At 35.5% G+C, this 13097-nt stretch overlaps 1 long non-coding RNA gene across 1 annotated transcript in view; it reads right to left on the bottom strand.

Annotated features, from left to right (window-relative positions):
• LOC107703106 (uncharacterized) overlaps positions 1–10927 on the bottom strand; it is a 15331-nt gene extending 4404 nt beyond the window's left edge. The window contains exons 1-2 of the long non-coding RNA XR_001635815.1: positions 10917–10927; positions 8808–8809 (exon numbers count right to left, since the gene is read on the bottom strand). This is a non-coding gene — a long non-coding RNA (uncharacterized LOC107703106). The remainder of the gene's footprint in view (positions 1–8807; positions 8810–10916) is intronic.
• Positions 10928–13097: the final 2170 nt, after the last annotated feature.

Here is a 13097-nt window from a genome sequence, read left to right as displayed (position 1 = left end):
ACACAAACACACACACACACACACACACACACACACACACGCACACCTGTCCAGTTATTCTATAACATCTGTAACCACGGGCAACAACAGCCCGCTGCCACTCATTAGCCTGTGAGTGTGTGTGTGTCAGGTATTGACGTCAAACAGTCCCACCACTGAAACACACACTCACTCAGTTTGATTGTGTTTGTTTCTGATGATTTCTGCTTTCATTAATTCGCTCTGGACCATGTACCCCCCTCTCTCATTCCTTCACAGAGTCTCTCTCTCTCTCTCTCTCTCTCTGACGTCTGTTCGCTGTCTATCATTCACTCAGATGCTCTTCAGTAGCTGCAGTCAAATGTGTGTGTGTGTGTGTGTGTGTGTGTGTGTGTGTGTGTGAGTGTGAGTGTGTGTGTGTGTGTGTGTGTGTGTGTGTAGCAATAACAATTTACCTCAGGAGATTGCACTCTTTTATATTTTACATGCTTCAACATTTTACAAAATTATTGTTACAATTTTTATTACTAATTAATACTATTTAATTGATATTTAACACATATCATAAACATATTAAATCAATATTTCATTTTTTGCTGCTCTGTTCACATGCTAATTTCACATGCTGTTTAGGTTAGGTTACTTTATTCACATCCGCAGGTACATTTGTCTTGCAGTAAAACATGCACTAAACACTTTATCTGTGTGACTTTCTTACTTTGTCAACATTAAATATACATTTTTATATACATTTACATTTAGATAATGCTGTCAGAAACAAATTTGCAAAAATGATTATTTTTGGTGGAGCAACAGTGGTAGTAGTCTTAAAAGGTCAACACATATTAGTGCATATTAGTATCTTACAGAAGTACTGCTATGCACTTTTCAGTGGTAAATAAGATGGCTTTTTCAAGAAATAGTTCAGCTAAAACCGAAAATGTGTTCACCCTCAGTCTTAGGATCATCCCAGATCAGGATGAGTTTGTTTCTTCGTCAGATTTGTAGAAATGTAGCATTGCATCAGTGTCTCAGCAATGGATGCTCTGCAGTGAATGGGTGCCGTCAGAATGAGAGTCCAAACAGCTGATAAAAACATCACAATAATCCACAAGTAATCCACAGCCCTCCAGTCCATCAGTTAACATCTGGAGAAGACAAAAGCTGAAACTAATCCATCATTAAGACGTTTTTAACTCAAATACCATATTGTCCATAATCCATAATAACTCTTCCTCCGGTGAAAAAGTGTTCTGGTGTGAATCAGGAGAGAAATCTGCACAGATCAAGCAGCGTTTAAACAGCTCTAAACAAATATGTGGCTGGATTTTGATGTGAGAGACAACAGGAGATGAACTGGATGAGTGGTGTTGCTCAGTGTGATCAGCACAGGTGTGCAGACAGGTGTGTAAAGTCATCAGCATGTGTTGTGTTAGCAGTCAGTGTGGCTCTCACTCTCATCTCATCAGTCTGATCAGCTCCGATCTCTCTGGAGGAACAACACGTCCAACAAATAAAAGAACAACATGATTCAGATGTTCCTCAGCGGCTCTGAGACACGGCGCAGAAGATCAATAGCACACACACACACTCACTCACTCACTCACTCACTCACTCACTCACTCACTCAACTCACTCACTCACACACACACACACACACACACACACACACACGTTTAATGATATCTGAGGAGTTTATGTATGAGTGTGTGTTGTGTTGTGTGTGTGTAATGTGCTGAAAGCACACAGTGCAGATGTACAGAACCCTGATCGATCAATAAACATCAGCAGTAAACAAGAGAAAAACAGACAGACTGACAGACACACCTGGGGTTTCGTGTATAAAACTTTGCCTAATTTCATCCTAAAGTTCTTCATATGCACAAAAGACAGTTTCCACATTTAAGAAACTTTCCGTACAGCAGAACCTGCACAAACCTCCCTTCAGAAATGATCGTCATCAGCAGAAGATTGTGCGTATATGAATTCACATGAGTAGATTGGTTAAATTAAACGTTGATGAAACATTTCTGTCACAGGGCCATTTGAAAAAATCATGAATGCACATAATAGTTTTTAGCCTAATGTGTTAGAACAGTCAGTTAAGACCCAATGATTAATCACCCGAAAAGTTGATTAATGATTAATCACCCAAATAGACGATTAAGCATACTAACAAATTACTCAGTCAGTCAGTTATCAAAATAATCGCCAGTTGCATCCCTGTAATGAGCTCACTGTCACATGAGGTCATTAAAGGGCTGCAACTAACGATTATCAACTAATATGAAAAAAGAAAAAGAGCAATCTTAATAACAACATTTTGAGCAATTATAGACCAATATCAAATCTTCCAGTCCTCAGGTCTTTACACTGGCTTCCAGTTACATTTAGGATTGATTTTAAAGTACTTTTACTCGTTTATAAATCACTCAATGGCCTAGGACCTAAATACATAGCAGATATGTTCACTGAATATAAACCTAACAGACCACTCAGATCATTAGGATCGAGTCAGTTAGAAATATCAAGGGTTCACACAAAACAAGGGGAGTCCGCTTTTAGCTATTTTGCCGCCCGCAGTTGGAATTAGCTTCCAGAAGAGATCAGATGTGCTAAAACATTAGTCACATTTAAATGCAGACTCAAAACTCATCTGTTTAGCTGTGCATTTATTGAATGAGCACTGTGCTATTTCCGAACTGATTGCACTGTATTTTATGTATGTATAATCATTTTCTATTTTTAACCGTCTTAAATTCATTTTAAATCAATTTTTAAATCATCTTCAAAGTTTTTAAATTCCTTGTTTTATTTTTGTGATTATTATTTATTTTTATGATTATTTTACTTTCTTTTATGTAAAGCACTTTGAATTACCATTGTGTACGAAATGTGTTAGAGTAGTTAGTTAAGATCTAACGATTAATCACCCAAACAGTCGATTAAATGTACTAATAATGACTCATCCAGGTGAAAGCACATTGTGATGCTGCAACTAATGTTTATGAACTAATATGTGTTAGAATAGTCAATTAAGAGCTAATGATTAATCACCGGAATAGACGATTAATCACTCTAATAATCACTCGGTTAGTCGATTATCAAACTAACGGCTAGCTGCAGTGCTATAATGAACTGATGTGGCAGTATAGACTCACACTGCATACTGCACACTAAGGGTGGAGGCAGTGAGTCACACGTGTCTGTTCTGAAGAGTTCCAGTGCTCTGTCCTTCATGATGAAGGAATAAAACACAACAGGATATTTTTACTGCACATTCGTCATGGGAACAGTAAGAGAAGATTCATTCATCTGATCAATACACACACACACACACACACACAATAGAAATAATAAAGTGTGCTGCAGAGTAACATTTCTAGAGGAATAACGATGATTCATCAGTGAAATGATCAAAAAACAGACAGAGCGAGCGATCGGGTCTCTATCAGGGTAAAGCAGAACTCTTGGATTATGATAATCTGACAGGATACGCAGGCGCACACACACACACACACACACTCACACACACACACTCACACACAGCGGTGATTATGCTGACGGTCGCTCCACAGGAATGTTCACATCATGAGAGAAAATCAAGGACAGAGTGAAAGGTCAAAGGTTACGAGAATGATTAATCAACTAGAAAAACAGAAACTCCAGCAGCAGTGTAAGCGAATAATTAACTAGTATAATGAATATTCATCGTTCACTCCCTCTCAAAGCTGCATGACTTTAATTCTTCTGCAGAACACAAAAGAAGATATTATGATTATGATTTCTGATCATAAACAAAGTGACACTGACTGACAAAAACTCATCATAACATTAGGCAATGAGACTGCATTTTATATATTCTGAAGCTGTATGTGAGGAACAGAACAAATTGTATTTAAATTCACAATTCAAACTGCTTTATTAGCATTACAGAAGTACATAAGTACATTTTGAATCGCCAAAGCATTAAATGCAGGCAGAAAATAGGATTTGAGAAAGCAATATAGAATTAGTTGAATGTGTGTTTGTTTGTTTTATATGCATTTTTAAAATAAGTATCTTCTGATTCTCACCAAGGCTGCATTTATTTGATCCAAAATAGAGTTAAAACAGTAATACTGTGAGTGTTATTAATATTATTACAATGTAAAAAAAGTGTTTTCTATCTGAATATCATTTAAAATATATTTTTGATCAAATACATTTTCGGACTTGAAGTTCAGTTTGTGACTTCTTTCAAAAACGTAAAAAAAAAATCATAATAATTTCAAGCATTTGCCCAGGATATATATGTTTTATTCACTTATTGTGTGTGTTTTAAATGTCTATAGAGTTGTATTACATTTTATTATTTTTAATTTTATTTTCAGTTAACATTTAAGTAACAAAATGTTTTTTTATTTGTTTGTTTATTTATGGTTTTAGTTTTAGTTAAGTATAATATGGCATGAATAATTTGTTTTAACTAATGAACTTATTTAATTAAAATACAATTCAATTCATCGTTCACAGGTTTGTCACAGAGACACACAAGTAACCAATGAGGTTTGATGTTACTGACACACTGAGCGTTTAGTGCGTTGCTATGCGGTCGCTAGGGTGTTTCTTCCTGTCTGACAGCACAGCTTCTCTCATCAGCAGCTCTGAGCGTTGCAGCACTGAGGGTCAGGGGTCAGAGGTCAGCTGCACTCATCTTCACTGAGTCTCTGTGAGTGTGTGTGTGTGTGTGTGCTCATTACACACACCATCCTCCGGCGCGACCCTGCATTCATGAGACGTCCTGCTGACCGCACACTGAATTACACAACGACCCGCCGCTTTATCACTCATCATATGAAGCAGCAGAGCTCAGTCACAGAGTATTACTGGAGAAACAGCACTAGCTCACAGCTTCACAACATCAAGTTCAGGAGATTCAAAAGATGAAGCAGAAGGTTTGGGGTCAGTAGGATTTTGTAATGTTTCTGAAAGAGTCTCTTCTGCTCACCAAGGCTGCATTTATTTGATCAAATATACAATAAAAACAATGAAATATTATTAGAATTGAAACTAGCTGTTTTCTATGTGAATCTCTGTTAAACTGTAATGTATTTCTGTGATGCGCAGCTGTATTTTCAGCATCATTACTCCAGTCTTCAGCGTCACATGATCTTCAGAAATCAGTCTAATATGCTGATTTGCTGCTCAACAAACATTTCTGATTATTATCAGTGTTGAAAACAGTTGTGCTGCACAATATTTTTGTGGAAACTGTGATGCATTTTATTTTTCAGGATTCACAGATGAATAGAAAGTTCTAAAAACAGAATTTATTTGAAATAGAAATCTACTGTAACATTAGAAATGTCACTTTTGATCACTTTAATGCCTCCTTGTTGAATAAAAGTATTTATTTCTTTAGTGTAGTGTATATTGTTCAATATCAAATGAGTTCTTAATGTTACATAATTTAGACAAGCTGTAAGTCAAAGTGTCCAAACACTGTTCGAGTCGCTGTATATCAGATTAATTTAATCAGTCATTAATTACATGATTAATGCAGAGATCCAGAGCTGAACTGTAACACAGGTTGTCTGATAAAACCTTGATGAACTCATTGAGAAGCGCAGACCTTCATCCATTCAGAGATGTTCTAACCATCTGACTCACGACGAGCGACATCACTTCCTGCTGAAACAAACAGGAAGCAAAACACCAACAGAGAGGAAGAAAGAGAGGCTGGATACAGATTTCCAATTATGACAATTACTGACCCACGAGTGTAAAAGCGGCAGATAATCACACGAATCACAAAAGACTTGAGACACAAACACACAAATCTTACAGCAGCACCCAATGAGTCACTGTTTATCATGACAGGAATATATTTCACATTAGAGGGTTTTCTGCTAGAAAAGGAACACATGTTGAAGAAATGAAACACTTCAGTGGCAGTATCAGGTGATTCAGATCAAATGAATGAATCAGATTCACATTATGAATCATGGAGCTCAAACTGATATTTGACATATTAAACTGATACATAAACAAAATTATAAAAATGACAAAAAAACCCCAGACTTTAACAAGAGTTGATGCAGTGTTGTGAGATGTTGTCCATGTGTTAATTACAGTATGGAGACGCTATCTAAACTTCATGTTCATGGAATCTTGATTACTGATTAATCCTTGTCTGGTGAAGGTGATTATCATACGAGTCATTCTTCATTGACGCTTCACAGATTCGCTTTGAATCATAAACTTTAAAAACCAAAAACTCATCAAATGTTTGCTTATTTGCATTCTGTACAGTGAAAATTCATGCATTTTTTGTTTTATAATGTACACGATTAATTGAGTTGGGAAGATTTTGTGTGTAATAAAATCCATGCGTTCCTGCCACACATCAAAGAGTCATCTTAGGATGGAACTGCAACAATGTTACATTTGAACACAAAGTGGTTACATTGTGATTATAGATTGAGTTTAATTTAAATAAAATGTAATGAAACAATTTAATGAAACAATTATTTTTTTTAATTACAATTATTTATTTAAAAATGACAATTGAACTATGTACAATTTAATAAAATTGTTTTAATATTTTTATATTTTCGTGTAAACATATTTTATATGTTTCGTGTATCTGACTTTATTACAGTCTGTGGTGTTATGCCGATAACTTGCAGATTTGACGTATTTTAATCTAAGTTTTGATAAATGTACTCATATTAATTCCAAAATGTCCTGTGATCATGATGGCAGCCCACATTTTAGAAAAGTCTGGATGTGTTTTTATTTATTTGTGACATTACTGCCAGTATTTCACAAAATTACAAATCTAAATGTCCTCAAGTTTCCATTTGACCACTTTCAGTAATGGCAAAACATGTTATTCTTTAGTATTTAATGAGTATTTCTACAAGCTCTGCCCCTCCAATTGAAGTATGACTCATCCGCTGATCTAAGAATCATTTTCTCTGATAATATGTCAGCCATTATGTTGTGTGTTCTCCAGAACCAGCGACGCCAGATTTGCAAAAGATTCGCTGTTGATCTAATCGAGTTTGCAAAAAGTTCTGAAATGATTCACGATTCAGTACGATTCATCCAGACAGTTGACTCACTCTGAATCGCTTGCAGCGGTTTCTCGCTGGTTACTTCATAAAAACAAAAAACGCAGCGGATGTTCATGATGCTCTAAGCACGAGTCTGCAGTGTTTTCTGAGCGGGTTTGGTCTGAGGTGAATGATGGTCACATGAGATGGGAATGAAGGTGAGTTTGTGACTCATGTTCGCTATAAATGAGACTCACGTCAGCCGAGTTTCCAGTGAGGGCCGCGGCTCCCGAGGAGACGCTTGACATCATCTGTGAGCCGTGAGTCACGACACGGGAACGCCGGACTCCTCGTCATTAACGCAGACACACGGACATATATATGACATCAGATCATGAGTCACGAGAATCACAGATGCTACATTCATATCAATTCACTATTGCAACTTATGATGATCAACGGCGGCTCTAAACGAAGATGAGTCCTGAAGGGATTATTCGCTCAAAACCTGATCGTTTTGTCTTCATTTACTCGCCTGCCTGACTCTCTTTCTTCAGTGGAACACTAAAGCAGATGTTTTGAAGCTTCAAAAACCCTGAGACGTTCCTCAGAATATCTTCATACAGGGCTGAAGGACATGATGGAGTAAATGATGAGAGACGCCGTGTGTTCGTTCATCTTCATCGAGTCACATGATGCTTTCAGAGTTTACGCTTATTTACTCAGTCTGCTTCTACATGAAAAAAACTGTAGGAATGAATGAACGCATGAATGAATGAACACATGAATGGACAAATGAATACATGAATGAATGAATTAATTAACAAACACAAATGATCAAATGAATGAATGATCGAATGAACACATGAATGAACAAGTGAGTTAATAAAATAATGAATGAACAAATGAATGAAGGAATGATTGAAAGAACGAATGAATGAACAAATGAATGAATGAATGAATGAATGAACTCGAATGAATGAATAATTGAAAGAACGAATGAATGAATTAACAAATGAATGAATAAAAAAATGAATGAATGAATTAATGAATGGACGAATTAATGAATTAGTGAATGAACAAAAACAAATATACACATGAATGAATGAATGAATGAATGAATGAATGAATGAATAAAACAAATGATCAAATGAATTAATGATTGAATGAACAAATGAATAAATGAACGAACAAACGAATTAATGAATGAATGAATGATTGAAAGAATGAATGAATGAATGAACAAAAACAAATATACACATGAATGAATGAATGAATAAAAACAAATGATGAAATGAATTAATGATTGAATGAACAAATGAATGAACAAACGAATGAATGAATGAACACATGAATGAATGATTGAAAGAACGAATGAAAGAAAAAATTAATGAACTAATTAATGAACAAATGAATGAATGAACACGAATGGACGAATGAAGGAACAAAGGAATGAATACATGAATGAATGAATGAAAAAACAATGATCAAATGGATGAATGAACACATGAATGAACTAATTAATTAACAAATGAATGAACATGAATGAATGAACACACAAATGGATGAATGAGGGAAAAAAATGAATGGATGAATGAATGAATGAAAAAACAATGATCAAATGAATGAATGAATGAATGAATGAACACGATTCAATCAACCAGTCAATGAACAAACAAACAAACAATTGATCAAATGAATAAATAATCACACAAACAATTAAATATATCAGAAAAATCCAATGAATAAATAAATGATCACTCAAAACTGCATAGCAACACATCTAACCACTCAAAACACCCTAGCGACAGCACAGCAACAAACTAACAACTGAAAACAACCCAACATTGCTAAATAAACATTTAACCGCGGTGGAGCGCTGAGGAGGAAGTGTTCAGGACTCAATCATGACATTTCCCATCAATCCCTGCATGCTCCGGATAATTAGATATATGAACTGAATTGAGTCATCTTGGTATTTAAATGAGCCGTAGAGCAAGGTGTTACAGTGACAGACCCTTGTATATGTATCGTATAGTTTAGTCATATTATAATGTCAACAACAGACTATAAATACACGTATATGAATGCAGAAGAGCTGGGTCTGGCGTCTTCCACAGACACGCACTCATTGAACAGTGCTGAAGATATCTGTGGGTCATTACAGATTCACTTCTCTTAATGTGAGCGTTACAGTCGTGGAGAACAGAGCATTTATCAATCTGAGGGCGTGTTTATTCAGGCTCCCACAGCAGGGGCGTGTCCTCATGAATATTCCTCCTCCTCCTCCCGCTGTGATTGGCAGATGACAGTGATGGAGTGAAATGTCAGTGAGTCAGTGTGACGGGCGTTTGAGCGCTTCATTGTGTTCGTCTGCCAGATTTAGACGCGAGACCTTTCCTTTCCAGCCGCAGGAGATGAGATTCAGAATGAATGAATACATGAGTGAAATAAATAAATGTTACAAATGACTAAATAAATGAACAAATGAATTAATTAATGAAAAACGAAGTAAATAAATAAATGAACAAACAAACAACTAAATAAATGAATGAATAAATAAGTAAATAAACATGACTAAAAGAATGAATAAATGAGTAAATAAACAATCAAACAACTAAATAAATGAACAAATGAATGAATAAAGGAAGTATATAAAACACACAAATGACTAAATGAATAAATGAGTACATAAAATAAACGAACAATCAATTGATTGTTCAAATGACTAAATAAATGGATGAATGTGTAAAAAAATATACATGAACAAAAATGAATGAATGAATAAGTAAATAATAAATACATTAAACAAATGAACAAATTAATGAATTAATAAATAAGTAATCGAATGACTAAATGAACATGAATGAAGCAATGAATGAATAAATATGTAAATAAATAATAAATGAACAAATGAGTAAATGAATGAATGAATGAATGTGTAAATGAACAAAACAATTTAAGTACATAAATAAATGAAAAACAAATGACTAAATAAATAAATGAACAAATGAATAAATTAATGACTGAATGAATGAATAAGTAAACAATAAATACATGAAACAAATGACTAAATAAGCAAACAAATGTTTGTCACAATAAATTCACAAATAAACAAAACTCAGAGGAGCTCAAACTCTGCGGCGGAGAGAAGAATCGCGCGACATGCGAGGAGCTTCATACGCATCCATACATGATTGTGTGGGAAGCGAGAGAGCGTCACTCTTCTGAACACTGACTCACCTAAACACAGGATCCGTTTCTGTGTTTACAGCTGTAATTAAAGGCTATAAAGATCAGCTTGATGAGCTCTAGAAATGAACTTTGGCTCAGATGCAGGCCTAAATAAAGGCATCAGATGCGTCTCTGGTATCAGTGTAATGAGCGGGTTTAATTCAGGCCACTCTGTCGTTCTCTATTATAGCATCAGTTCCTCCTTTGCCAAGATGCACACGGGGCGTCTATCCACCCACTGCGCTATTCACGGCTCATGGGACGAGTTCTGCTAAAAATACTGCTCTGACACAGATTGCACTGTAATTGTGTTCGACATGAGAACAGGGCTTCATGACCTTCACGTCTGACACTGACCTCCAGTGAGAACTCAGATCGAGATTCACTCACAGATGATGAAACAACAACTGTTGGTTATTAATTTCTGCTTTACTTGAACTGCACTATTAGTAAAATAGTGATTGACCACAGCAATCTTTGATGCATTATTTTCTCAAAGGGGACATAAGGACATTTCTGGCACTCAGACAGTCCAGGTTAAAAAAAGTACGTTTCCATAATGTACTAAATGTGCTCTATTTTCGCACACTAATTTTGTACTTGATATACTAAAAATGATTCTTTAGTACTTCTTCAGATAAACTTAAGATCATATAAGTGTACTCAACTGTTATATTTTGGGTTATATATAGGGTTATTTTAGTGCTTCTTCAGATAAACTTAAGATCATCTAAGTGTACTCAACTGTGCTATTTTGGGACACCATGAATATGAACTAAAATGCGCTTATAATATACTATCTCTGTATTTAAAAAATTATTTAGTCACCACTTGTATTACACTTGAGTGTACTAGTGTATGAAAGATAGTTCAAGTGTACTACAAATGAAAACTAAATACATTTTTTTTTTAAATATAGAGATAGAATGTTATAAGCACATTTTAGTTCATATTCATGGTGTCCCAAAATAGCACAGTTGAGTACACTTAGATGATCTTAAGTTTATCTGAAGAAGCACTAAATAATATTTTTTAGTGTATCAAGTACAAAATTAGTGCTCGGAAATAGAGCATTTTAAGAACATTATGGAAGTGTACTTTTTTTTTACCTGGGAGGTTTGTTCAATGCAATATTGTTTAGAGAAATTAGATACATTTCTAGTTTCAACATTTTTTATTCTTCAGACATTCTTCTTTAAATACAAAAAGTATCATCGATATGCAAAGTGACCCACATTTGGTTTTTGACCATTGAAAATGGATAATATTCAACTATTTACTCTTGGAGCCATATTTAGATCCCAATATCTCTGGAACTGAACCACATAGGGCCTTAAAAATAAAGATAACAAATTAACAGTTTGTTAAGAAACAAAATATAAAAGCATATTAGGATATCTTTAATATTTCTTGAGTTACAGGCATGCAAACTACAAAATAGTGCATTACTAAACATTACATAGTAAATATTAATCCACTGCATTTAGTATTTTAGCTTTCAGCACTATTTATGTTTGTCTTTCTTCAGGGGAAAAAAAATAACAAAAAGAGTTTAGCTGGGGAAGTTTCTGAAATATTGTTTATTTGACACAGAATGACTCTATTGTCTTCTGTAAAGCTGCTTACAGCTGAAACTTCTGCAACATTAGCACTGATATTTTCCCGTTTATTACTGTGAAGCTGCTTTAAAACAGTAGTCTGTATTGTATAAAGTGCTATAATAATAAATGTGGCTTGACCGTGTTTGAGTGACGAACATTTGCAGATTAATTTCCATCACATTCATTCATTCAGTCAGCAGATGGTTTTCACTAACCCTAATATAACACCCATTAAAAAAGTGAAAAAAAAAAAAAAACTAATTAACTAAATCAATTATAGAATGTTTAATTGAACATGTTTCATTCTGAATACGTCAGTTTCATTGAGTCAATTCAAATGAACAGTGGTTTTACTGAACAATCAAACTTATCTTAGTTAATTAATTTTCTTATGCAATGCACAGATGCTAAAAATATAACTTTTTTTTAATTAAATGCGATCACATAAACACAAGCTCCAGTCTTCAGCACAATAAGAATCACAAAAACTACAACCGAACTTAAAGTTAAACAACTCTTCAACTTTCCCAGATAGCAAAATTCCCGAGGCCCAGATCAGGCCCACACCTGACACTTTCATCTGGCCCACATACCACGTGGAATGATGGCAATTGGGCGGTCCGCTTCTGTTGGGCAGATTTGGGCCACAAGCAAGCCAAAAGAAGGCCAAATGTCAGCCATGAATAAACCAAATAAAGCAGAACTGGCCCAAATTTGGGCGGTCCGCTCCTGTTTGCCAAATTTGGGCCACAAGCAAGCCATAGGTAGGCCGCATGTCAGCCATGACAATAAATAAATAAAATAAACCAGAACTGGCCCAAATCTGGGCCACATTGATTTGAATTCTGGCCCAGCCCCAACATCTTACTCCAACCCACATACTATGTAGAATGATGGCATTTGTGTGGTCTGCTCCTGTTTGCCAAATCTGGGCCACAAGCAAGCCATAGGAAGGCCGCATGTCAGCCATGACAATAAATAAATAAAATAAAGTAGAACTGGCCCAAAACTGGGCCACATTTATTTTAATTCTGGCCCAGATCCAGCCCAGATCCAACACCTTGCTCCGGCCCACATACTGCATGGAATAATGGCATTTGGGCAGTCCGGTCCCGTTTGCCAGATTTGGGCCTCAAGTAAGCCTTAGCATTGCTGCATGTAAGTGATGTGACATGTGGCCAAGTATGGTGACCCATACTAGGAATTAGTGCTCTGCATTTATCCCATCCAAAGTGCACACACA

Source organism: Sinocyclocheilus anshuiensis, unplaced genomic scaffold (assembly GCF_001515605.1).
Source record: "Sinocyclocheilus anshuiensis isolate Anshui unplaced genomic scaffold, SAMN03320099.WGS_v1.1 scaffold1829, whole genome shotgun sequence".
Lineage (NCBI taxonomy): Eukaryota > Metazoa > Chordata > Actinopteri > Cypriniformes > Cyprinidae > Sinocyclocheilus > Sinocyclocheilus anshuiensis.
This window is presented reverse-complemented; position numbering and strand designations above follow the sequence as displayed.